This window comes from Dendrobates tinctorius, unplaced genomic scaffold (genome assembly GCF_039654945.1).
Source record: "Dendrobates tinctorius isolate UK_male_01 unplaced genomic scaffold, ASM3965494v1 ptg000046l, whole genome shotgun sequence".
Lineage (NCBI taxonomy): Eukaryota > Metazoa > Chordata > Amphibia > Anura > Dendrobatidae > Dendrobates > Dendrobates tinctorius.
Window position 1 is genome coordinate 47319079 of NW_027361714.1, and position 27196 is coordinate 47346274.

General features: G+C 45.4%; 1 protein-coding gene across 3 annotated transcripts in view; it reads left to right on the forward strand.

The window, feature by feature from the left end:
* Window positions 1–27196, forward strand: part of PEX7 (peroxisomal biogenesis factor 7) — a 350516-nt gene that overhangs the window by 121315 nt on the left and 202005 nt on the right. The window lies entirely within an intron of this gene.

The following is a 27196-nucleotide window of genomic DNA, read 5'->3' on the forward strand; positions in this document are numbered from 1 at the left end:
AGAAAAGCAGTTTTCTCATGTGAGCTTTAGGGTATGTGCACACACTGCAGATTCACCTGCGGGTTTTTTCCTGCGGAACCGCAGGTTAAGTGACCTGCGGTTTTGCTGCGGTTTGGCCTGCGGTTTGACACCTGGACAATGGAATAGGTGGCAAAGCGCAGCAGAATCCGCAGAAACAATTGACATGCTGCGGGAAAAAACCCGCAGCTTTTCCGCAGGTAAAAAACCGCAGCGTGAGCACTGCGGTTTTGAAAACCCATAGGCTAACATGGTAAAGTACCATGTCTGCGGAACTGCTGCAGTTCTGCAGGGCCAAAACCGCAGTGTGTGCACATGGCCTTAGAGTTGGACGAGGCTGATGGACAGGTTTGGTCACATGCTCCTTCACTAGTGGCCATTTTATAGACTGGAGAGCTGTGCAGCTTTTGGGGAAATCTACAGTAACAAAAGCAGGAGGAAAAGCTGTCATACTATATTGTAGTGTCTCAAAATCATGTCCCCAACACATATGATAAAATAAAAATAATGTGGCCACCCACATGAGCACATTCTATAGCCAGCGACCCACACACAGAGGCTATAGGAGGCAACTTTTTACTGAAACCAATTTTCTAAAATGATGTTTAGCCTAAATTGTATGCATTTGACCCCTTCACGCAGAACCCTGTTGTCACCTTCCCGACCAGGCCATTTTTTTCATTTCTGACCACTGTCACTTTGTGGTAATAACCCTGGAACGCTTCAACAGATCCTAGTGATTTTGACATTTTTTTCGGGTAGCATATTGTACGTCATGATAGTGGTAACATTTGTTTGATATGACTTGCTTTTATTTGTGAAAATATCGGAAATTTGGTGAAAATTTAGCAATTTTCAAACTGCTAAAAGAATATAAAAGAATAACATCCTCCGACGGGTGACAATCCAGCAGCTGTCGGGTGTACACTATAGCTGACAACTTGCTGCATCAGCCACAATCAGTGTTGATACCGACAATAGTCATTTAACCAATAGCAATTCATGGCCAAATAATGGCCTGAAAGTCTGCCGTCTTAATAGGTCCCTAAAAAAAATAAGTTTTGTAAATTTCCTTGAAAAACTGAAAAATTATTGCTTCATTTTTAAACCTTCTAAAATTCTAAGAAAACAAAACAACATTTTGCCAATGGTGCTGATGTAAAGCTGACATGAGGGAAATGTTATTTATTAGTGTTTTTCTGTGGTATGACTATCTGGATTAAAGGGATAATCATTCAAAGTTTGAAATATGCAAATTTTTGTAAATTTTTGTAAAATTTCTGATATTTTTTAAGTAAAGACAGAAAATATCGACATAAATTTACCATTATTATAAAGTACAATATGCCCCGAAAAACCAGTCTAAAAATCAATGGGATATGTCTAAGCATTCCAGAGTTCTAGACACTAGTCAGATTTGAAAAATTTGACACGGTCACTAAGGGGTTAAACCGTCAGGTGCTTCATAGGAATTAATGCAGTGTGGAAGGAAAAAAATGGAACATTTAAACTTTTTTTTTTACTAAAATATTTTAATTTAGCCCCAATTTTTTAGTTCTATAAGGATGAAAGGAGAAAACTGAACCACAAATTGGTTGTGCAATTTCTCCTGAGTATTCAGATACTCTATATGTGAAGGAAAAGTACTGTTTGGGCTCACGGGAGGGTTCAGAATGGACATTTGGATTGCGAAATTGGCTGAAATAGATAACGGACGCCATGTTTTGTTTGCATAGCCCCTGATGTGCCTAAACAGTGGAACCCCACAAATGACCCCATTTTTGAAACGACCCCTTATGGAAATTATCTAGAGGTGTTGTGAGCACCTTGAACCCACAGGTCCTTCACAGAATTTTATATTTGTGTGCCATGAAAATGAAAAAATACATTATTCTCACATAAATGTTGTTTTTTATTTTTACAAGGGTAACAGGAAGAAATGGACCATACAATTTGTTGTCCAATTTGACCTCCGTACACAGATTTCACATATGTGGTGGAATAACTACTGTTTGTGCACACGGTAGGGCTCGGAAGGGACTGGAACGCCAATATAATTCTGGTGCGCAATTTTGGCTGGAATAGATTTCGAATGCCCCTGACATTCCAAAACAGCAGAAATCCCCACAACTGACCCTGTTTTCGAAACTACATGTCTTGAGAAATTCATCTAGTGGTGTAGCGAGCATGCTTAACCCTCAAGTGACTCACAGAATTACATTTTGCTGAGTCAATGGAAAATTAGCAATTTTTCCACTAAAATGTTACTTTGACCTCAAGTTTTCAATTTTCAAAAGGAAAAGTAACATAAAATGGAGCTTAAAATATGTTGCTCAATTTCTCATGATTGCACCAGTATTTCATGAGGTCAAAAACTACTTTGGAGGCACAGCGCAAAGCTCCGAAGGGAAGTAGTGCCATATTATAGTGCACATTTTTCTGGAATGATTTGATGGTGCCATGTCACACTGGTGGACCTTCTGAAGTGCCAGAACAGTAGAACCCCCATAAGTGACCTCATTTAACAAACTACACCTCTCAAGTAATTCCACTAAGAGTGCAGCGATCATATTGAAGCCACGGGCGTGTCACAGAACTTTACACCATTGGGCGGTGAAAAAAAAATTACCGTACATTTTTACCACAAAAATTTTGTTTTAGCTCTGGATTTGACATTTTCATACCGAGAAATGGGTAAAAATGGCACCAAAATTTGTCAGTCTATTTCTGCTGAACGTGGCTGTACAGTACTACTTAGGTATAAGTGATGAAGTGACTTTTATTCTTCAGGTCGGTGCGATTACAGCGATACCAGATTTATAAAGTTTTTTATGTTTGGCTGCTGTCACAGACTGAAAAACTTTTTTTTTTTTTAGTTCTCAAAACAATGTTTTAGCATCGCCACATTTTCCATATTTCAGCTGACCGAATCATGTCAGGGCTTGAGTTTTCAGGATGAGTTGACGTTTTTATTGGTACCATTTTTGGGCACATAACATTTTTTGTTCGCTTTCTATCCCAATTTTTTGGGTGACAGAATGGATAAAACAGCATTTCAGGAGTTTTTTTTTTATGCTATTCACATAAAAAAAAAAGTGTTGAGGCAACTTTGTTCTTCGGGTCAGTACAATTACAGCGATACCACATTTATGGTATATTATTTTCCATGTTTTGGCGCTTTTACACTGTACAAACTGTTTTTTCATCGCTTTATTCTGAAAGCTATAACTTTATTTTGATGTAGCTGTATGGCTGCTTCTTTTTTTTGGGACAGCTATTCCATTTTTATTTACATTTGACTTTTTGATCGCATTTTATTCCACTTTTTGTTTAGTGGTATGATGAAAAACCATAGGTTTTTGACACTTTTAATTTATTTTTTTAGTATTCACTAAAGGGGTTAACTAGAGGGATACATTTATAGATTAGGTCCTTACGGACGCGGTGATACCAAATACGTCTACTTTCTTTGTTTATTTTTGTTTTGAGATAAAAAAAAGTATTGGATTAATATTTTTTTTTTTTTTAAACATTTCTATAATTTTATAAAACTTTTTTTTTTTTCACCTTGTCCCAGTATGAGGCATCAACTTTTGCTGACCTGATCGCTGATATAACACTCAGCATTGCTTTTTCATTGTAGGGCATCAGTTCAGCGTTTCCCAGGCAGGGAGGAGTCATGTCAGTACTTGCTCCGAGCAGGATCTTACCATCTTTCGGCCGATGGTCACGCCATTGCGTTACGTGTCAGTGGCAGCAGAGAGGGAGCTACTTCCCTCTGCGATGCCCAACCAGTGGGGTTAAACGCCCGCCATCGGTGCTAGCACCGATTGTGAGCGTTACTGCAGGGTGTCAGCTCTCATAGAGCTGACAGTCGCTTTTGATCATTGTGGTTCTCGATGTGAGCCTGCTCCATCGTCACAAACTATATATTTGCGGTAACGCAGCTCCTCATATATGCTTTGTATGTCGGGAAGGGGTTAAGACTGCGTTCCCATAATGAGTTTTTGGTGCGTTTTTCATGTAGATCTTCTGCATCATTTCTGTACCTATAATAAAAATTAGGTTTCTTACTTTTTTTCATTGCAGTTTTAAGTTTGTTTTTTTACATGCATTTTTTTCTCTTGATGGTTAGTCATGTTTTAAATCAAACCAAAACTTTATTGATACATTCATGTGCAGATAACTTTGCATTTTTTATGAGCTTCCGCCACGGAAGTGCACGGAAAACACCTGTATTTTTTACCAGTGGACTTCTTAACACCTAAAGCAAGTCTATGGGGAAAATCAATGTGTACAGAAAACTGAGTGTACCCGTAAGTGAAATTGACATGTTGCAGATTTGAGACACGCACCGCAGGTCAGTTTACACTCGTAGTAATATGCACAGAGCGCAGGAGATTTCTATAAATCCAAGCCACTTCGCTGGAACTGGAGAATTCTGCGTTTTTTACGTAGTGAAAATACGCAGTGTGAAAAACTCATTGTGGGGACACAGCCTCTGTAAGGAAAAAAAAATTGTCCACAAAGGTGGACAACACCTTTAAAGTATTTATTTGAAAGAGTTGTTCCAGGACTTAACCTTCTAACGAACCATGACTTTTGGGTACATCATCGGTCGTGTCCCTGCCTTTGATGTGAGCTCCATCGCTGAGCCGACGTCTTAACCTGCACATGACAGCTGATCTGATCAGCTCTCATGTGTCTCTAACAACCACGGGTGGATTTGGAATCCGCCAGAGACTGTTAAGCTAAATGCTCTTGTCAATCTCTGACAGCAGCATTTAACACGCACTGGCCAGAAGCGCATCACATGACCCACCCATCTGCGCCCCTGTCACATGATTACGGAGCGCCGATGGCTTGTCATGACAGCCGGGCCGGCGTTCATAGGAGATCATAATTTCTGCTACACATAGCAGAGCTGAATCCCTGCTATGTGTAGCACAGGTGATTGGATGAACACAGCTTCAAGGAGACTATTGCAGCCAGTTAAAAAAAAGTATTAAAAAAAAAAAAAAAAAAAAATCCCACAAAAGTTCAAATCATCCCTCCTTTTGCCCCATTCGAAATGAAACAAAATAAAAATACACCTACTGTATTTTTTGGGTTATGAGTAGTGTTGAGCAATACCAGCCGATACTGAAAAATATCGTATCGGAATGGATCGGCTGATCTAAAAAAAAGTATCGGGTATCGCCGATTCCGATCCCGGAAGTCCCATTCAAGTCAATGGGACAGAAATATCGGAATTGAAAAACCCCCTCTCTTGCCTTGTACAGCCTGTTCGGGAGGGGGAAGAGTGTGGGCGGTGCGTAGGCGGACACTGTGCGTGTCTGTGTGTGCGGGCGGGGTCTGTACGGGCCTGTCGGGGGCCTGTGCGGCTGTCGGTGGTCTGTATGGGCCTCTCGGGGGCCTGTGCCGGCCTGCCGGGGGCCTGTGTCGGCTGCCGGTGGTCTGTATGGGCCTCTCGGGGGCCTGTGCCGGCCTGCCGGGGGCCTGTGCCGGCTGCCGGTGGTCTGTATGGGCCTCTCGGGGGCCTGTGCCGGCTGTCGGTGGTCTGTACGGGCCTGCCGGGGGTCTTGTGTGTGTGCAGGCATCGTCCGATGGGACTACAAGTCCCATCGGGCGATGCCTGCTACACTGACAGTGATTGACACATTAGCCAATGATGGGACAGTAGTAGTCCCATCATCCGGCTAATGTGTTGAATGTTAAAAAAAAAAAAAAAACATACTACATATATACATACTACATATATACATACTACATATATACATACTACATACATATATACTACATACATATATACTACATACATACTACATATATACATACTACATACATGCTACATACATACTACATATACAACATTCATACAACATACATGCTACATATATACAACATACATATATACTACATACATGTTGTATGTAGTATATATGTAGTATATATGTATGTTGTATGAATGTAGTATATATGTAGCATGTATGTAGTATATATGTATGTTGTATATATGTAGTATGTATGTAGCATGTATGTAGTATGTATGTAGTATATATGTATGTTGTATGAATGTAGTATGTATGTAGTATGTATATATGTAGTGTGTATGTAGTATGTATGTAGCATGTATGTAGTATATATGTATGTTGTATGTATGTAGTATGTAGTATGTATGTAGTATGTTTTTTTTTTTTTACATTCAACACATTAGCCGGATGATAGGACTACTACTGTCCCTTCATTGGCTAATGTGTCAATCACTGTCAGTGTAGCAGGCATCGCCCGATGGGACTTGTAGTCCCATCGGACGATGCCTGCACACACACAAGACCCCCGGCAGGCCCGCACAGACCACCGGCAGCCGGCACAAGCCCCCCGGCAGGCCCGTACAGACCACCGGCAGCCGGCACAGACCCCCGAGAGGCTAGCACAGGCACCCGGCAGGCCCGTACAGACCACCGGCAGTCGGCACAGACCCCCCGCAGTCGGCACAGACCGGGCATCATGATGTGCACAGACCGCGCATCATGATGACGTCATTTCAGCAGCCAATTACAGCCATGCCAATAGTTAACATGCCTAACAGGATGTGCCCACACTTCTGAGGATTCCCATTGGCTGAATCAAATCGAGCAGGCTGATAGCTTTATGGGAACTTCCGATTTCGGTATCCGATACGAAAAAAGTATCGGAAGTCAGTATCGGAATTCCGATACAGCTAATATCGGCCGATACCCGATACTTGCGGTACCGGAAAGCTCAACACTAGTTATGAGACTTTATTTTCCAAAAAATTTTGGGAAAAAGTGGGGGTGCATTTTTTTTTTAATCTGAAGGTAGCTTACCAAGGCGAATACTTCGATGGTGCGGGGTAATAGAATACAGGTTTGCTGCTCCAGGAGGTCGGCGGCAGAGGTAGTGGAGTGATGCTGTGGGCCCTGGGCTCTCCTAAGATATCTGTGCCGGTGAGCGGAGTCCCCTGTCCCGTAGGTTTCGCTGCGGTGGACTTCCGAAAAATGGCCACCAGAGGCTGCACATGCGCAGACTGAGATCTCGGGAGGCCTCTCATCGGCGCAGATATGTTATGAGAGCCCAGGGTCTGTAGCACCTCCCCACTCATGCTGCTGCTGGCCTTCTTAAGCAGTGACCCTGCCTCTTGTGACCCGCTTTGCCACCACCTCCACCTCCCAGGTAAGCTACCATTAAAATGAACTATAAGATGTACCACCATTTTATTTTACAAAATATTTTCCTATTTTTCACCCCATAATTTGGGGTGCGTCCTATAAACAGTTGTCATATAGTCTACAAAATATGCTATTTAGTATCGCTGGGTTCAGAAATGTCCGCACTATCAAAATATAAAGTAAATTAATCTGAGCAGTAAATGACGTAACAAGAAAAGTTGAAATGCCAGATTTACGTCCTGCAAAAACAAGCCCTCATTCTACAATATTGACTGAAAAATAAAAAGGTTATGGCTCTTGAAAGAAAAGGATGAAAAAAGCAAAACGAAAGGTGTGAAGGGGTTAAAGAGTAACTTTTTAATTTTTATTTCATAAATCATTAATACATTCAAGTTATCCTGCAACGACAATGACCGTTAGCCAAAAAACTTCATGAACACCATCTATCTCCGTAAGGCCGGGATCACACATGCGTGGAATACGGCCGAGTCTCATATGTTAATACCCGGCACTGCCGCCGGCACTCAGGAGTGTATCATGCGGCTGCATAGCAATACATGGAGTCGCATGCTCCACTACTGATTGCTGTCGGCAGTGCTGGGTATAAACATGTGAGACTCGGCCGTATTAATCACGTGTGATCCCTGGCCTAATGGGAAAAAATTGTTTTCAATGAAGGCAAACTTTAACCTTGAATTGATATTTCTAATATTGATATTTCAGCTGAGTTGGATAAAGAAGTAGGATTCTCTGATAAGATTTATTACAAAGTTGCTTATTTTAATGTGTACTATTGATTTATAAAATAAAAGTTAAAACAACGGTTACACTTTAAAGCGAACCTGTCAGCCGTGTTGGCTGCTATAAGATGCAGCCATTGCCTTTCAGGTCTTATTTTACAACATTCTACACTGCTCAAAAAATAAAGGGAACACTTAAACAACGGAATATAACTCCAAGTAAATCAAACTTCTGTGAAATCAAGCTGTCCACTTAGGAAGCAACACTGATTGACAATCAATTTCACATGCTGTTGTGCAAATGGAATAGACAACAGATGGAAATTATTGGAAATTATCAAGACACCCTCAGTAAAGTAGTGGTTCTGCAGGTGGGGACCACAGACCACATGTCAGTACCAATGCTTTCTGGCTGATGTTTTGGTCACTTTTGAATGTTGGTTGTGCTTTCACACTCATGGTAGCATGAGACAGACTCTACATCCCACACAAGGGACTTAAGTAGTGCAGCTCATTCAGGATGGCACATCAATACGAGCTGTGGCAAGAAGGCTTGCTGTGTCTGTCAGCGTAGGGTCCAGAGGCTGGATGCAGTACCAGGAGACAGGCCAGGAGACGTGGGGGGCCGTAAGAGGGCAACAATCCAGCAGCAGGACTGATACCTCCGCCTTTGTGTATGGAGGAACAGGAGGAGCACTGCCAGAGCCCTACAAAATGACATCCAGCAGGCCACAAATGTGCATGTGTCTGCACAAACGGTTAGAAACCAACTCAATGGGGATGGTCTGAGGACCCAACGTCCACAGATGGGGGTTGTGCTCACAGCCCAACACCGTGCAGGACGCTTGGCATTTGCCACAGAACACCAGGATTGGCAAATTCGCCACTGGCGCCCTGTGCTCTTCACAGATGAAAGCAGGTTCACACTGAGCACGTGACAAACGTGACAGAGTCTGGAGATGCCATGGAGAGGGATCTGCTGCCTGCAACATCCTTCAGCATGACCGGTTTGGCAGTGGGTATGGGGTGGCATTTCTTTGGAGGGCCGCACAGCCCTCCATGTGCTCACCAGAGGTAGCCTGACTGTCATTAGGTACCGAAATGAGATCCTCAGACCCCTTGTGAAACCATATGCTGGTGCGGTTGGCCCTGGGTTCCTCCTAATGCAGGACAATGCCAGACCTCATGTGGCTGGAGTGTGTCAGCAGATCATGCAAGATGAAGGCATTGAAGCTATGGACTGGCCCGCCCGTTCCCCAAACCTCAATCTGATTGAGCACATCTGGGACATCATGCCTCGCTCCATCCACCAACGTCACGTTGCACCACAGACTGTCCAGGAGTTGGCGGATGCTTTAGTCCAGGTCTGGGAGGAGATCCCTCAGGAGACCATCCGCTGCCTCCTCAGGAGCATGCCAAGGCGTTGTAGAGTAGAGAGGTCATACAGGCACGTGGAGGCCACACACAATACTGAGCATCTTTTTCTTGTCATTAGGCTTTGCCACTGAAGTTGGATCAGCCTGTAATTTGATTTTCCACTTTGATTTTGAGTATCATTCCAAATCCAGACCTCCATGGGATATTCATTTAGATAACTGTTATGTTTTATTGTTCTGAACACATACCACTATGCAATGAATAAAAATTTGCAACTGGACTATTTCATTCAGAGATATCTAGGATGTTGTTTTTTAGTGTTCCCTTTATTTTTTTGAACAGTGTATAATGCTGTAGATAAGCCCTCAATCTGACCTGCAAGATAAGAAAAATAAGTTATTATACTCACCCGGGGGGGCGGTCCGGAACGATGGGTGTCGCAGATCCCTGTCCGGTGCCTAACATCTTGTTATGACCCTCCTGCTTGCTTCATGGTTCCCAGCAAACCGCTCCTGCGCAGGCGTGCTTATCTGCCCTATTGAGGGCAGTGCAAAGTACTGCAGTGCGCAGGCGTCAGGAAAGGTCAGAGAGGTCCAGCACCTGCGCACTGCAGGAATTTGCTCTGCCCTCAACAGGGCTGATAAGTATGCTTGCGCAGGAGCGCGATGCCAGTAAGCTTGTGAAGAAAGCAGGAGGGCAACATCACAAGAAGATGGGAGGTGCCTGACCCGGACCAACGACACCCATCGGACTGGACTGCCCCCTGTGTGAGTATATATAAAACTTATGTTTCTTATCTTTCAGGTCGCATCGGGGGCTTATATACAGCAATATAGATTGCTGTGTATACACTCTGAAAGGCTGTGGCCGCATCTTATATCAGCCAAAACAGCTGACAGGTTCCTTTTAAAGCTATTATTCTGTCTTTGTTGGTTTGTTGGCTTGTACTGGATTCTTGGTGATCAGCAGAATGATGAAACTAAAGGTTAGGTTCACTTTTTCATTGTTTACACAGGCACAGCAGCTCGGTTATACAGGCCACTATACCAAGTATAGCAGTTCATTTCATTTGATTGTTATCTCTAATACCTATACATTTAAACAAAAACAATAGTTACTAAAAGTAAATGAACAGACAAATATACACTAGCACCTAGTCTAACAACTAGAATAGTTGCTGGTGCTCTTATGAGACCACTGTGTGTTGTATCGTTCCAGAAGCTAAAAATAATAGGAACTGCAGATTATAGGCAACAAAAAAAAAAAAATCAGAGTGACCGTGAGTATATAGTGTATATACATCAAAAACGCTACATGTGCCGATGACAAAGAACGCACCATGGGATAAATAGGTATCTGAATAGTCTTGCCTGATATGAGAGTGACAGCTCCTCCTGTGGATAAAATTTCCTGGGTGTGGTATGGGAGTATGCAGATCAAAGTGACCTGCGTGTAGCAGTGATGGTTGCTTCCAGGGCTCTCCAGCTGGTAGTGTTCCTGGTAACACATGCAAGTTCCTGGAATTGACGTGGGACATGGCATGTAACTGGAACATGTGGTTTTTAGGGACACTACTGGCCGGAGCATCCGGTAAGCAACTACCACTGCTACACACAGGATACCAAAGCAGATTCCAGGATTGTGCAAGGCCAGTGTACAGAACTCTGCATCTTGGCATACTTCCATACCATGACCAGTAGACTTTTCCACCATTCTACAAGATTATTTCCACTTACTTCCACAGGAGGAGCTGTCACTGGCATATTAAGTGAGACTATTCAGATGCCTATTTATCCCAAGGCCCATACTGTGTCCTTTGCACATGAAACGTTTTGTCTTATCTTCTCCCGGGCACTGTGATTTTTATACTCTTAGGCTACTTTCACACATCCGGGGTGTGGGGTCCGGCGGTGTGCGGCGAAAAGCCGGGCCGCCGGATCCAGCCTGCAGCCGTGACAGCGGATGTGTATACGGCGAGACATACGGCTCGGACATGATTTAAAGGAGCCGCAGGAGGAGGTGGACAGAGGCAGCCGCTGAGAGACAGCTGCTGAAAGGGAGGTGAGGGGAGGGGAGGAGAGGAGACAGCGGAGAGGGGAGGGGAGAGGAGAGGGGGGTGGAGAGAGAGACATGGGGGGGTTAACACTTAGTGTCCAGGCGAGAGAATCTCTCTCTCTTGCTGGGCACTTGTGGGGTTAACCCCACAGAGAGATCTCTCTCTCTCACCCAGACACTGTGAGTGTTAACCCCACAAGTGCCCGGCGAGAGAGATCTCTCACAAGTGTCCGGGTGACAGAGAGAGATCTCTCTCTCTCTCTCGCCGGGCACTTGTGGGGTTAACATTCACAGAGTCCAGGCATGCGCTGTGGAAAAAGCCGGTCCGGCGCTGACAAAAAACGTTGCAGAGAACGTTTTTTGCAGATGCCCGACGGCTAATTTTTGCCGTGTCCGGCAGCAACCGGACACGACGCATAACCATCCGGCACGATGCGGTGACCATGAAAGCTTATGGGACAAAACCGGATCCGGTGCTGGATCCAGTTATGAAAAATTTCGCCGCATCGTGCCGGATTACAAAAAACGGATGTGTGAAAGAGGCCTTAATCAGCGTAATGGTACCTACTCTTATTATTTAAAAGTAAATATTTAGAAATACCATAATTGTAAAAAAAAATGACATAGACTGCATATCCAAATGCTATACATTCACCTACTGCATCCAGGTAAAATTCATGAGCTTCTTTAGTTAATATTTTGATCTAAGTGTATAAACCCACGGCCATGTTACTGTGACCTCTGTATCGGGCCGCTACTCTAGTATAGCACTGCATGGTGGCCACCATTGCACTGCTCCGACACTGAGTGCCAACCATCACTAGTATGGATAAATACACTTTCTGGCAAAAGCAGTGATAACTTTGGACACCAAAGTTATAATTTTTTTATTAGGCCTTTGTCCCTTACGAGGTGCTGTGGTTAGCTTGAACTGTCATTTTGTACTGATAGACTCTCTTTATACACTCAGCCATTTAATTACATTTTCCATTGCAATCAGTTTACACAAGAGAAGAAATGGCACATCACTTTCACTGCATCAACCACATGTAAGTGCCGGAAACCAAATCAACCATTTCCCAAAATGCTTCTTTTCTTTTAGTAGTTAAGAAACAAAACCTTATTGGTAAAGTGAGTGATTTTAGCTCTGACCTTTACAATGCTGTCTGGAGGGAAATGTTATCATTAAAACTTGATTTGAATGAAGTTTTGGTGAAATGTTAGGTCAAAAGGCAATATTTGCTCTAATGGTTAAGAAGCACTATGTAATAAGACCTTGATATTTAATAAAAAGGATAATTCAGGTCCGGCTGTTTCATTTCATTTTTAGCTTTTAAAATCTAAAGTTATTATAATAATAACTTCCATTTGAGGTTCATGATGAATGATTAAGGATATGTTCACACTGGGTGTTTATGCTAAATTCTTTTCTGCAGCAAAACCTCATTTCTTTGCAGGAAAGAAGCTGCGGCAAAAACGCATGTTTTGTTGCCTTTTTTAATGTGTTTTTGGGGCTAATTTGTGTCTCTTTGTGCATGCTAATAAAGTTGAGTGCCCCCAGAGAAGTAAAAAACTGCTTCCTGTAGAACCATGTTAACTAGATGGGCATTTCCTGAAGGAAATCCCTGGAGCTTGAACAGCGCTGCCAGCTTTAGCACATTTGGCACCTCGGTAGCCACTTTGGCACATTCGGCACCTCGGTGGCCACTTGGTAGCCACTTTGGCACATTTGGCACCTCTGTAGCCACTTGGTAGCCACTTTAGCACATTTAGCACCTCAGTAGCCACTTTGGCCACTTGGTAGCCACTTTGGCACATTCGGCCCCTCGGTAGCCACTTTGGCCACTTGGTAGCCACTTTGGCACATTCGGCACCTCCGTAGCCACTTGGTAGCCACTTTGGCCACTTGGTAGCCATTTTGGCACATTCGGCACCTCGGTAGCCACTTGGTAGCCACTTGGTAGCCACTTTGGCACATTTGGTCCCTCGGTAGCCACTTTGGCCACTGGGTAGCCACTTTGGCACATTCGGCACCTCAGTAGCCACTTGGTAGCCACTTTGGCACATTCGGCACCTCGGTAGCCACTTTGACCACTTGGTAGCCACTTTAGCCATGTTGACACATGCTGCCACTTTGCCTCGGGGGCCACTTTGGCACTCCGGGGCCCTCAGGAGCCACTTTGGCATCCGACTGCAGTGATGGCCAACCTTGGCCCTCCAGCTGTTGGAGAACTACAATTCCCAGCATGCCTCAACTGCTGCAGGTTGCAAGGGCATGCTGGGAGTTGTAGTTTTACAACAGCTGGAGTGCCAAGGTAAACCATCACTGGGTGGGGCTTTTCAGAAGCCATTGGCACGCTGCGCCTTTTAAGACCTTGAATCAGCGATCTGTCAGCTTCTATTAGCTAATACGGGTCATGTGTGGAAGCTGCATTTGCATAACTGCCATCTTTGTAAGGTCGCTGCACCTGCGCTGTGGCTTCAATCCATGTCAGTTGGGGGTCATGGAAAGGTCGCCATTAATGCCTATGGGAAAATTTTTGCTTAAAATGCGTTTTTTTTTTTTTTTTTTTTAAACTACAAATCGGATCGTCTCCAAAAATACATAGCACACCTGTCCCCACCGAGGGCTTCGAAACGCCGCCTGAACAGGGTCTCTGTGCCGAGTGGTTTAGGCCGCTTTAATTGCAGAAAATGCGGAGAAGTAGAATGATAACTAGATGGGCATTTCCTGAAGGAAATACATGGTGCTTGAACAGCGCTGCCAGCTTTAGCACATTTAGCCCCTCGGTAGCCACTTTGGCCACTTGGTAGCCACTTTGGCACATTCGGTGCCTCGGTAGCAACTTGGTAGCCACTTTGGCCACTTGGTAGCCACTTTAGCACATTTGGCACCTCGGTAGCCACTTGGTAGCCACTTTGGCACATTCGGCACCTCGGTAGCCACTTTGGCCACTTGGTAGCCTCTTTGGCACATTCGGCACCTCGGTAGCCACTTTGGCCACTTGGTAGCTACTTTGGCACATTCGGCCCCTCGGTAGCCACTTTGGCCACTTGGTAGGCACTTTGGCACATTCGGCCCCTCGGTAGCCACTTTGGCCACTTGGTAGCCACTTTGGCACATTCGGCACCTCGGTAGCCACTTGGTAGCCACTTTGGCACATTCGGCACCTCGGTAGCCACTTTGGCCACTTGGGTAGCCACTTTGGCACATTCGGCACCTCGGTAGCCACTTGGTTGCTACTTTGGCACATTCGGCCCCTCGGTAGCCACTTTGGCCACTTGGTAGCCACTTTGGCACATTCTGCACCTCCGTAGCCACTTGGTAGCCACTTTGGCCACTTGGTAGCCACTTTGGCCACTTGGTAGCCATTTTGGCACATTCGGCACCTCGGTTGCCACTTTGGCCACTGGGTAGCCACTTTGGCACATTCGGCACCTCAGTAGCCACTTGGTAGCCACTTTGGCACATTCGGCACCTCGGTAGCCACTTTGACCACTTGGTAGCCACTTTAGCCATGTTGACATATGCTGCCACTTTGCCTCGGGGGCCACTTTGGCACTCCGGGCCCCTCAGGAGCCACTTTGGCATCCGACTGCAGTGATGGCAAACCTTGGCCCTCCAGCTGTTGGAGAACTACAACTCCCAGCATGCCTCAACTGCTACAGGTTGCAAGGGCATGCTGGGAGTTGTAGTTTTACAACAGCTTGAGTGCCAAGGTTAACCATCACTGGGTGGGGCTTTTCAGAAGCCATTGGCACGCTGCGCCTTTTAAGACCTTGAATCAGCGATCTGTCAGCTTCTATTAGCCAATACGGGTCATGTGTGGAAGCTGCATTTGCATAACTGCCATCTTTGTAAGGTCACTGCACCTGCGCTGTGGCTTCAATCCATGTCAGTTGGGGGTCATGGAAAGGTCGCCATTAATGCCTATGGGAAAATTTTTGCTTAAAATGCGTTTTTTTTTTTTTTTAAAACTACAAATCGGATCGTCTCCAAAAATACATAGCACACCTGTCCCCACCGAGGGCTTCGAAACGCCGCCTGAACAGGGTCTCTGTGCCGAGTGGTTCAGGCCGCTTTAATTGCAGAAAATGCGGAGAAGTAGAATGATAACTAGATGGGCATTTCCTGAAGGAAATACATGGTGCTTGAACAGCGCTGCCAGCTTTAGCACATTTGGCCCCTCGGTAGCCACTTTGGCCACTTGGTAGCCACTTTGGCACATTCGGTGCCTCGGTAGCAACTTGGTAGCCACTTTGGCCACTTGGTAGCCACTTTAGCACATTTGGCACCTCGGTAGTCACTTGGTAGCCACTTTGGCACATTCGGCACCTCGGTAGCCACTTTGGCCACTTGGTAGCCACTTTGGCACATTCGACACCTCTGTAGCCACTTTGGTCACTTGGTAGCCACTTTGGCACATTCGGCACCTCGGCACCCACATTGGCCACTTGGTAGCCACTTTGGCACATTCGGCCCCTCGGTAGCCACTTTGGCCACTTGGTAGCCAATTTGGCCACTTGGTAGCCACTTTGGCACATTCGACACCTCAGTAGCCACTTTGGCCACTTGGTAGCCACTTTGGCACATTCGACACCTCAGTAGCCACTTTGGCCACTTGGTAGCCACTTTGGCACATTCGGCACCTCGGTAGCCACTTTGGCCACTTGGTAGCCACTTGAGCACATTCGGCACCTCGGTAGCCACTTGAGCACATTCGGCACCTCGGTAGCCACTTGAGCACATTCGGCACCTCGGTAGCCACTTTCTGCCACTTTGGCACATTCGGCACCTCTGTAGCCACTTTGGCCACTTGGTAGCCACTTTGGCAGATTCTGCACCTTGGTAGCCACTTTGGCTACTTGGTAGCCACTTTGGCACATTCGGCACCTTGGTAGCCACTTTCTGCCACTTTGGCACATTCGGCACCTCTGTAGCCACTTTGGCCACTTGGTAGCCACTTTGGCAGATTCTGCACCTTGGTAGCCACTTTGGCACATTCGGCACCTCTGTAGCCACTTTGGCCACTTGGTAGCCACTTTGGCAGATTCTGCACCTTGGTAGCCACTTTGGCCACTTGGTAGCCACTTTGGCACATTCGTCACCTCAGTAGCCACTTTGGCACCTCAGTGGCCACTTGGTAGCCACTTTGGCACGTTCGGCACCTCGGTAGCCACTTTGGCCACTTGGTAGCCACTTGAGCACATTCGGCACCTCGGTAGCCACTTTCTGCCACTTTGGCACATTCGGCACCTCTGTAGCCACTTTGGCCACTTGGTAGCCACTTTGGCCACTTGGTAGCCACTTTGGCACATTCGACACCTCAGTAGCCACTTTGGCCACTTTGGCACCTCGGTAGCCACTTTGGCCACTTGGTAGCCACTTTGGCACATTCGGCACCTCGGTAGCCACTTTGCCCACTTGGTAGCCACTTTGCTTTCTGCTTTGTTGCTAGGGTACAGCGTACTCGCTGCTGGGGGCAGCGCTGGGCCCCGCTCATATGTTACAGCTTGTGTTAGTTTGTTCAGTCCCCTGTTATGTTAGTATCTTTTGCTTTGCTTCCAGTTCATACCAGAGTGCTGATCTAGCGGGGGTGAGGTCGTGTGGCCTCAGGTTTTTTGTATATCAGATGTGTTCTATTTTTTTAGGGTTTTGTGCGTGATTGCAGACAGTATCTTTTCTGTCCTGTCCTGTCTAGACAGCTTGGGCCCCACTGTTTTCTCAATCTGTTCTCTGCCTGTGTTTGTGTCTCATCTTGTCTCACCGACAATATATGTTTGGGGGTTGTCTATTCCTTTGGGGATCTGCTCCGGGGTAGTTTAGATTTCACGTTTCTTGCTTTAGGCTTAATTAGTTCTCCGGCTGTGCCGAGGCGTCTAGGGCATCGTAGGAACGCTCCACGGCTACTGTTAGTTGTGTTGATAGGGTCAGGGGTCTGCAATCCGCTTAGTTACCAACCTCTCTGGTTTTCTGGTGGCTTAGCCTGTTCCTACCATCCTCCTCGGTGACCCATTCATAACAGCAGCCGCCTCAGTGACTAGCGGTGATGTCACTGAGACTGCATTCCCAGCTGGGCTAAGGCTACTTTCACATTAGCGTTTTTTAGCACAGTGCTTCGTGCACAATAGAAACGCATGCAAAAAACGCATGATGCGTTTTGCATGCGTTTGCGTTTTTTAGGCACAAGCGTTTTAACCAATTTCAAGCCATGTTAACTTTCAAAACGCATGTTTTTTAACACAGGCGTGCGCATGTACATGTGCACGCCTATGTTCCCATAGACTGTAATGCGTTATTTTGTCACATTCCGTGCTCAAGTGTGCGCATGCGTTTTTTTTCTCTTCGCCACGAGAGATGAAAGGGGCGGTCCCCCTCGCTCCCTCTGTTGGTTTCCTGTTCCTAGAAGGAACCCATGGAGAGAAAAGGATGCCTGGCCTGGTAGCCGCCCGCGTAGCATTATATGAGCGGCCGGGGCCCCAGAGCTGGAAGCAGGGTCGGGAGGATCGGAGGATCAACTCCCCCCTCAGCTGGTAATGCGGGTGAGGCCTTGGCTGAGTGTGCCTGGCTCACGTACGGGTGCATGGGGTGACAGGAGCCGGCACCTGGAGACGGCCTCTAAGGGACGCAGCATTACAAAGCGCGGCACAGCATCGGGTCTGCTTTGGTAGTGGCCCCTTCCCCCCCACCGAACACTGCGAGGCCGGGAAAGAATAGTCAATGAGCTCACACGGACGCGGTAAAGTGCCAGAGCGCTGAAGGGGAGAATCGCATACCTGACGCTTGGGGGTCAGTGGTATGTTCGCTCCGGCGATGCAGGGCCGGCGGTCGGGAGACGCTCAGTGGGCTTAGGCCAGTGCTCCTGTACTGAGACAGGGCGACCCGGAAGTGGATGGCTAGAACTTCTGGGGAGAAGGCAAAGATCGCAGTATAGCCTGGCAAGGGCGGACTTCCTCAGCCGCCAGACATTACATCAAGGGGAGTGGGTGCTCAGCCGGCACATCTTCGAGATGATAGCGGCCAGGTGGAGCAGACCAGAGATAGATCTGTTCGCGACAAGAGCCAGCAGGCGTGTAGAAAGGTATGCTTCTCTATACAGAGAGGATGATCCAGACTTGCTCGATGCCCTCCAACCACCCTGGACATTCCGACAGGCCTATGTAGGCCTTCCCTCCAATGGTACTGTTACCAACGGTGGTCAGAAAAATAAGGGAAGAAGGTGCGAAGGTCATCTTAATAGCCCCGTTTTGGCCCAAGAGGCCGTGGTTCTCATGGCTGAGAGCCATGTCGATAACTGACCCATGGATTCTCCCACTACATCGGGACCTTCTTTCACAAGGATCCTGTTACCACCCTCAGGTCAAAGCCCTGCGCCTAGCAGCATGGAATTTGAAAGGGGGTTATTAAAGCTTAGAGGGTTCTCAAGTAATCTGATCGACACCCTTCTACAGAGTAGGAAGGAATCCACGATGAGGATTTACACTAGAGTGTAGAAATTTTTTTAGCTTTTCACCCAGCAAGACATTCCAGCAAAGTGCCTATTGCAGCCATTTTAGAATTCCTGCAGAAAGGCCGAGAGTTGAAACTCTCAGTTAACACTCTAAAGGTCCATGTATCAGCTCTAGGGGCCTTATATAACCACGATGTTGCAGGTAATAAGTGGGTGGCCCGGTTTATTTCGGCTTCTCAGCGAGCGAACCCAGTCCACATTCCTCAGCTACCAACATGGAACCTTAGCTTGGTCTTAGATGCCTTCACTCAGGCCCCGTTCGAGCCCATACACTCGGCATCAATAGAATGTCTTTCATTGAAAACTGCTCTATTGGTAGCTCTAGTCTCAGCAAGAAGAGTAAGTGATCTCCAAGCCCTGTCAGTAGATCCCCCCCTTCCTGTCAGTAGTCCAGGACAGACTAGTGTTAAAGATGGACCCGTCCTATCTTCCCAAATGAGCTACTAAGTTTCATAGATTCCAAGAAATCTGCCTACCCTCCTTCTATGAGAGCCCAGCAACACCAGAGGAGGATAAATATCACACCTTAGACGTGAAGAGAGCAGTCCTAGCCTACTTAGATAGGACCAGTCCCTGGAGGCAGAGCAGGGCTCTTTTTGTCTCCTTCCAGGGTAACATGAAGGGGTCTAGAGTTACGAGAGGCACGCTGTCCCGGTGGATCAGGGATGCGATCGCGTTGGCATATTCGGCAAAAGGAGAAGACCCTCCACAGGGTATAAAGGCACACTCTACTCAAGCCATATCATCCTCCTTGGCTGAGAGGGCGAATGTCCCAATTGAGCTAATATGTAAGGCTGCAACCTGGTCTTCTCCATCTACCTTTTATAGTCACTTTAGGCTAGATTTATCTTCCTCAGATGACTTAGCCTTTGGTAGATCTGTCCTTAACACGGTGTGCCCTCCCAGGTGATTATATCTGAAAATCTCTCAGTGGGTGCTGTCGTGGCGAAGAGAAAGAAACAGATTACTTACCGGTAATATTCTTTTATAGAGTCCACGACATCACCCACACACTTCCCTCCCTTGATTGACACGTGGTTCTCTCTGGTGGTGGAGAGTAGAGTTATAGGTTATTGTGTAGATATGTATAGCAAGCTTGTAGGATGTGTAGATTTGAATCGCTTGCCTAACTACTGACTAAAACATTGATGGCGGTTCCTCTCTTTTTCTGTAATCCAACTGAGGGAGCGAGGGGGACCGCCCCTTTTATCTCTCTGTAGGTTTCCTGTTCCTAGGGGCGGATCCCCTCTGTCAGTGGGTGCTGTCGTGGACTCTATAAAAGAGTATTACCGGTAAGTAATCCGTTTTTTTGACGCCATTGGATGGACCCAAAAATGCAACAGGTTGCGTCTGGCGCGCACCTTAAAAAAAAGCATGCGCACGAAAACGCATACGAACGCGTGCAAACGCTAGACCATGTACCCCCCATGTTAAACATAGGTGCGCATGACGCATGAGTATGGACGTGCACGATGTGCTGCACAAAAAAACGCTAATGTGAAACCAGCCTAACTGCGGTGACCTCGGTGAAATCCCTGCTAGCGCCGTGAGAAAGTTGCACAATGCAGAGGCGAGTTCACCACAGTTGAAATTCACTGCCGTGAAATTCTCCTGATGAACTGCAGTGAACTCGCCTCTGCATCGTGCGACTTTCTTACGTGCTAATGGGGATCTCAATGAGGTCACCGCAGTTCAGCCTGGCTGGGAATGCAGCCTCAGTGACGTCACCGCTAGTCATTGAGGCTGTTCTCACATTTGCGTATCTGTGCGCAGCGTTTGATCCGCATAGATTTGCATGCGTCATGCGTACATATCTTTAACATGGTGTACACAGGCACATGCGTTTGCATGCGGATACGTACGCATGCGTCTTTTCGCAGGGTGCGCCTAACACAACATGTTGCATTTTTTTAGGCCTCAAAAATCTGTCAAATATGCACAGGCATGCGGATGAGTGTGTCAAAAACCGCATTACTGTTTATGGGAACGCATTGGTACGCATTTGACATCGTGGGAACCACGGCTCCCTGACCGGCGGCAATTATTTTACCGCCTATCAGAGGCAGTGCATGAAAGCGTGGCAAACACTTGACATTTGGGCCCCCAATTCAAGTTAATCAATCAGTGTTTAGGGTGCCAAACACGAACAGTAACATGGACTTCCTGATGAAGTTTGTGTTCGGGGTCCGTCCTTGAACAGTAGGTGTTCGATACGGACTCCGAGCTTTACTGTTCGGGTTCACCCATATCTAAGCAAGAGCAGAGAGTCAACGTTCTTCCCCATCTCTTGTAATCTGTCTTGGTGTATCTGCTGCTATTTTTAATATTATTTAAATTAATTTTTTTTATTTTTATGCATTTCTATTATTTATTTGATCCCACATAATAACTATCTGTTGGCCATTGGTTCATTATAAGACATCTCCATGGCGATACATTCTGCATTGAGGTTTTCCATGCATGCCATGTGTGCATAAAAATAATAAAATCCGGGCTCAACATCATATTTTATTTTTTTTGTTTTACTGTTTATGTCTTAACAACTTCTACTAAGCCTGTACAGCAAAGTCGTTATGTATTCAAGCACCGCAATATAAAAACACATAACCCTACCTGGGAAACAGATGAGATTGAATCTGTTTAATGTAATATGATATGTAAAATCAAATTCCATTTTTGCTGTAAACCATTAGATTGAAATCTATTTTTTCTATTATTTATGGAATATAGTAAACCATTTTATTGGTTTGCATTGTCATGTGAAAATGCTTTTTTTTATTGGGATGAGAGAGGGAATCCCATATTTCATAATAAGAACCTCATATTTTTCAGCCTTTGTCACAGATGACTGCCACTTTCGATAGTATTAACTAATGAGATCATTTCACTCCATGGTCAGTTTTATGCCAGTTGTTAATCTATGCTTAGATTAAACACTGTCTTTTCAAAGGTATTCCCTATATCCTTACATGACACAAGACTGATATCCTGTAAAATCGAAAGCTTCAGGTCGACGGGATTCATTTTCGGGATATTAAATCATAGGATAGGCATCTATGTATATCTTTCCTGTTTCTGCATGGAACCTTCCACTCAGCAATAACATATAACATAAAAACGATAATTGAACATTAATTAAAAAAGACATTGCTAAAATGAAATGTGAAATTAACAATTCGTATACGATATGAATGTGCAGATGATGCATTAAATTATCTTAAAAAATTCTGACTGCTAATGAAATTATAAAGCCTTTTCACGCTTTATCACGGTCATGATTCTATTTATTCTGCCGCACTTGAGGTTGAATTTGACCTCAATATTTCCAAATTTAAGCTGCTCAAGTCAGAAATTTTTACTGCGCTCTATAGGTTGTTATGGAATTTTGAATTGGATATTCGTCATTACATGGTATTGAATGTCCAGGGCCGTATGATCACTTCCAGGACTTCTTATACATACCATAATTTTGCCACTTTTCATTCCAGTTAGGAAATAGACTTTGATGTGGTTGGTGACTTATTTATGATATCACTGCTATTGATAGATATTGGAATAGAAAATGATGTCATCTCACTCTTTATTAATGTTTAGGACCTGTAACTTTAGAGATTCTCTGAAAATAGGTCCAAGTTCAAATGTTGCAGATTTGTGAGAATGCAGATTCTGCACTAAACTCCTCAGTATTTTCCAGTACAGTACAAGTAAATGGGTTTTTCAACATCTCATTCACAACTTGAGTAAAAAAAAATACCCTATTCAAAGCTTTGTGGAAATTTTCCACAATGTGTGAGGCTGGGTGCCCACGATCTGGAACTAGCAGCGCTTTGGGTGCAGCATACGATCGCTGTGTCCAAAGCGTCTATTTAACACAGGTAAAGCTGCGGATTTACCGCATCCAATACATTCTGTTGGTGAATCATCTCTGCAAGAGAAATCGACATGCTGCGGTCTTGAAAGATGTGCCACATGTCAGTGTCTGCGGGTAATCCTTAGGCGACTATGGACGCATAGTGGACATGGGATTTCTAGATCGCATAAATATGCACCGTCAATCCCACAGCAAGTCCTGATCGTGGGCACTTAGCTGAAACATGCCCCCAGAAGAAGCAATATGCGGGACGGCGGTCGTTGGGTGTTGAGAGGAAAGCAGCCAGTCTTATAGCCTCATGGTTCTTGGCACCATTCCCTTCAAGTAACATTCACATTTGCGTATTTATACAAACTTGATCTGTATACCTTGGAGGATGGATGCATGAGGGGATAGGAAGTCTCTCTCTTTAGCGGGTTCTTGTTCAGTTTGGTACCAGTGCAGAGCATTTCCCGACTACATTTGAATACTAATATCATTTGACTCAGTTGAGCTACTGTGGAGTGATTGCCTTTTCATTTTAGTAAATTGTAAGTTTTATTGAAAATTTTACAGGAAAAGAAAAAATAATTAGCCATTTTAGATTTTTCACTATCATTTATAGGCTAGCAACCAATCTTATACCATAGTAATAGTTAAACATTTTCAAGTATATAAGGAGTAAAATCTTACAAACAGACAAACACACAGACGGTCAGGATTCATTTTTGATTTCGTGGCAGTTCTGGTTCTGCTATACTTTAAATGTTTTTTTCCTTTTTGTCCAGCAAGAGTTAATGTCAGTTTCCTTCCTGGCACTTGTTTTGTTGCTGGTCAGCTGATGTAGGTGGTTACCACTCCCACCATCCTTTAAATAGTCACATGACGCATCAGCTGACTGTTGGTAATAGCGTTATTCTGTGAAGACCAGCCCAGGAGTTTGGAGCTCTCTGGTGCCAGTGGTTTATCTGCTACTTCTGTGGAGTTCGGTTTCCTGATTCCGTGTCCTCTGGTGTGTGAAGCTTGGCAGCGGTGGCAGGAGCTACTTTTCTTGTTCCCCTTTCCTTGTCTGTCTCATGCTTGTCACTACCTCCTGTGTTTACACCATTTGCATTGTTTATGCTAGCCTCCATGCCGGCCAGTGCATTAGCCAGGGTATAGTGAGGTGGCAGCTATGGACTAGGCATGTGACGGTGGTGGGGAGAAGGACCTGCATAGGGCTTTAGGGGAGCTTAGGGATAGGCTCATGCTGTGGTTAGGAGGTGCCCATCCCTTGCTCCCTACTGTTGGGGCCTTCCTTTCCCTTTTTGCAACCTATTAATGGTGTTTGTTGTCGTCCGCTGGACTTACCCTTGTCGCTCGTGACATTATTACCAACCCGTACTATTTTCTGGTGAACCCATGGCTCAACCGAGGTTTTTGCTCACCTGATCCAGACCCTCACAGATGAGGTTACCGAGTTGCGGACTCAGGTGGTGCAGCAGTTTCAGCAGGTGTCGGGGTTCTTGGTCTCGCATATGTCCAGGCTTAACCGGAATCTAAAATATCTCTCCCTGACAGGTTCAATGGAGGGAGAGATACATTTTTGGTCTTTAAGGAAGCCTGTAAGTTGTATTTCATGCTTTGCCCTCTTTCCTCAGGGAATGAAGAACAGCGTGTGGGGATTATAGTCTCCCTTCTCAAGGGTGATCCCCAATCCTGGGCTTTCTCCCTGCCGACCGATTCACCATCTTTGTGGTCGGTGGGCGAGTTTTTTTGGCATTGGCGCTGGTATATGGGGATCCTGATGGCGTCTCCGTGGCTGGGTCTCAACTCCGTAAAATTAAGCAGGGGGGGGTCTGCCGGCTGAGGAATACTGCTCAGTTTCGGAGATGGGCCACTGACATGCAGTGGAATGACCCTGCTCTTAGGAGTTCTTTCTGTCTGGGTCTGCCAGCTAGGCTGCAGGATACTCTGGTGCAGTATGCTACTCCAGGGTCGTTGGAGGCCGCCATGACCCTTGCTATCCGAGAAGATAGCTGCCTCAGGGAGAGACATACACCGAATCAATCCCCTCTTGTTCTTTCTAAGGAGGAAGACACTGGTGCAAATAGACAAACCCATGCAGATGGGAGAAGCATCCTCTCAAACTAGGTTGCCGGCGGTTTGCTGTGGGGCAGGGGCATGTTTTTTCTGTGGTGTGACTGATCATTTCATCAATGTCTGCCCAGCTTGCGCCAAAGTATGTACTCTATCACAAAAGCCACATTCCCCTGGTCATGTGAAGGGAGACAACAAGGGTGTGTACATTTTATCCACGTTTACATCCACGTTTACCATTACGGCTGATGTGTTGGTTGGTGGAGAAGCTGAGATTACACCGATTCTTGTGGATAGTGGAGCTGGAGTCAATTTGGTGGAGTCTTGCTTTGTTTAGACCCACGGTCTGATCGGTAGGATGCTGGCGAGACCCATTTCCATTCATGCGATTGACTCTATCCTTCTCAGCCAGAGAAGTTTAGTCCAAGTCGTAGATAATATTAACTGCTTTCTGACCTATGACGTACTATCCCGTCCATGTGCCCTGGGTCTGAATGCCCATGGATGGGATAGTACGTCATACGCGATCAGCTGTGCTCACGGGGGGGGGGGGAGCGTTGGCTGATCGCGGCTGGGTGTCAGCTGATTATCACAGCTGACACCTGGCACTATGTGCCAAGAGCGGTCACGGACCGCTCCCGGAACTTTAACCCCGGCACACTGCAGTCAAACATGGTCGCAGCATTCTGGTGGCATAGAGAATTATCGTGCAGGGAGGGGGCTCCCTGCGTGCTTCCCTGACACCTTCAGAAAAACGCGTTGTGATCGCGTTGTTCTGAGGGTTTCCTCCCTGCAGGCCCATGGATCCAAGATGGCCGTATAGTCCTACCGGGTCTTGCAGGGAGGTGGCTTGTCAGTGCCTGCTGAGAGCAGGCACCGGCAAGCCTCCTGTACTGCCTGTGAGATCGCTGATATGACACAGTGCTCTGCAAAGTGTCAGATCAGCGTTCCAATATAATACAGTGATGTCCCACGCTGGGACAAAGTAAAAAAGTGAAAAAAAAAATGTGTTAAAATATTAAAAACAATTCCTAAATAGAGACGAAAAAAATAAATATTCCCCAATAAATACATTTCTTTATGTAAAAAAAAACAATAAAAGTACAAATATTTAGTATTGACGCATACGTAATGACCCGCCCTATAAAACTGTCCCACTAGTTAAACTCTTTAGAGAACCCTTTAAAAAAAAAAAAAGCAAAACAATGCTTTATCGTAATGCCGAACAAAAAGTGGAATAACACGCAATCAAAAAGACAGATATAAATAAACACGGTAGCGCTGAAAATGTCATCTTGTCCTGCAAAAACAAGCCGCCATACAGCATCTTCAGCGAAAAAGTAAAGTTATAGCTCGCAGAATAAGGCGATGCAAAGATAAATATTTTCTATATAAAATTGTTTTTATTGTATAAAAGCTCCAAAACATAAAAAATATAAATGAGGTATCGCTGTAATCGTACTGACCTGAAGAATAAAACCGCCTTATCAATTTTACCACACGCGGAACGGTATAAACGCCCCTCCCCCAAAAGAAATTAATGAATTGCTGGTTTTTGTTCATTCTGCCTCCCAAAAATCATAATAAAAAGCGATCAAAAAATGTGATGTGCCCGAAAATGGTACCAATAAAAATATCAAGTCGTCCTGCAAAAAATAAGACCTCAAATGACTCTGTGTGCTAAAATATGGAAAAATTATAGCTGTAAAAATGTGGTGATGCAAAAATTATTTTTTGCAATAAAAAGCGTCTTTTAGCATGCGACAGCTGCCAAAATTAAAAACCCGCTATAAATAGTAAATCAAACCCCTTTTTATCAGCCCCTTTAGTTAGGGGAAAGTAATAAAATAAAAAAAGTTTTAATTTCCATTTTCCCATTAGGGTTGGGGCTAAAGTTAAGTTTAGGGTTGGGATTAGCGTTAGGGGTGTGTTGGGGTTAGGGTTGGAGTTAGAATTGGGGGGGTTTCCACTGTTTAGGCACATCAAGGGCTCTCCAAATGGGACATGGTGTCTGATCTCAATTCCAGCCAATTTTGCGTTGAAAAAGTCAAACGGCGCTCATTCCCTTCCAAGCTCTACCATGCGTCCAAACAGTGGTTTACCCCCACATATGGGGTATCAGCGTACTCAGGACAAATTGAACAATAACTTTTGTTACCCTTTGGAAAATAAGAATTGGAGGTGAAAAGATCATTTTTGTGGAAAAAATATTTTTTAATTTTAGGGCTCTACGTTATAAACTTCTGTGAAGCCCTTAGGGGTTCAACGTGCTCACCACATATCTAGATAAGTTCCTTGGGGGGGTCTAGATTCCAAAATGGTATAATTTGTGGGGGGTTTCCACTGTTTAGGTACATCAGGGGCTCTCCAAAC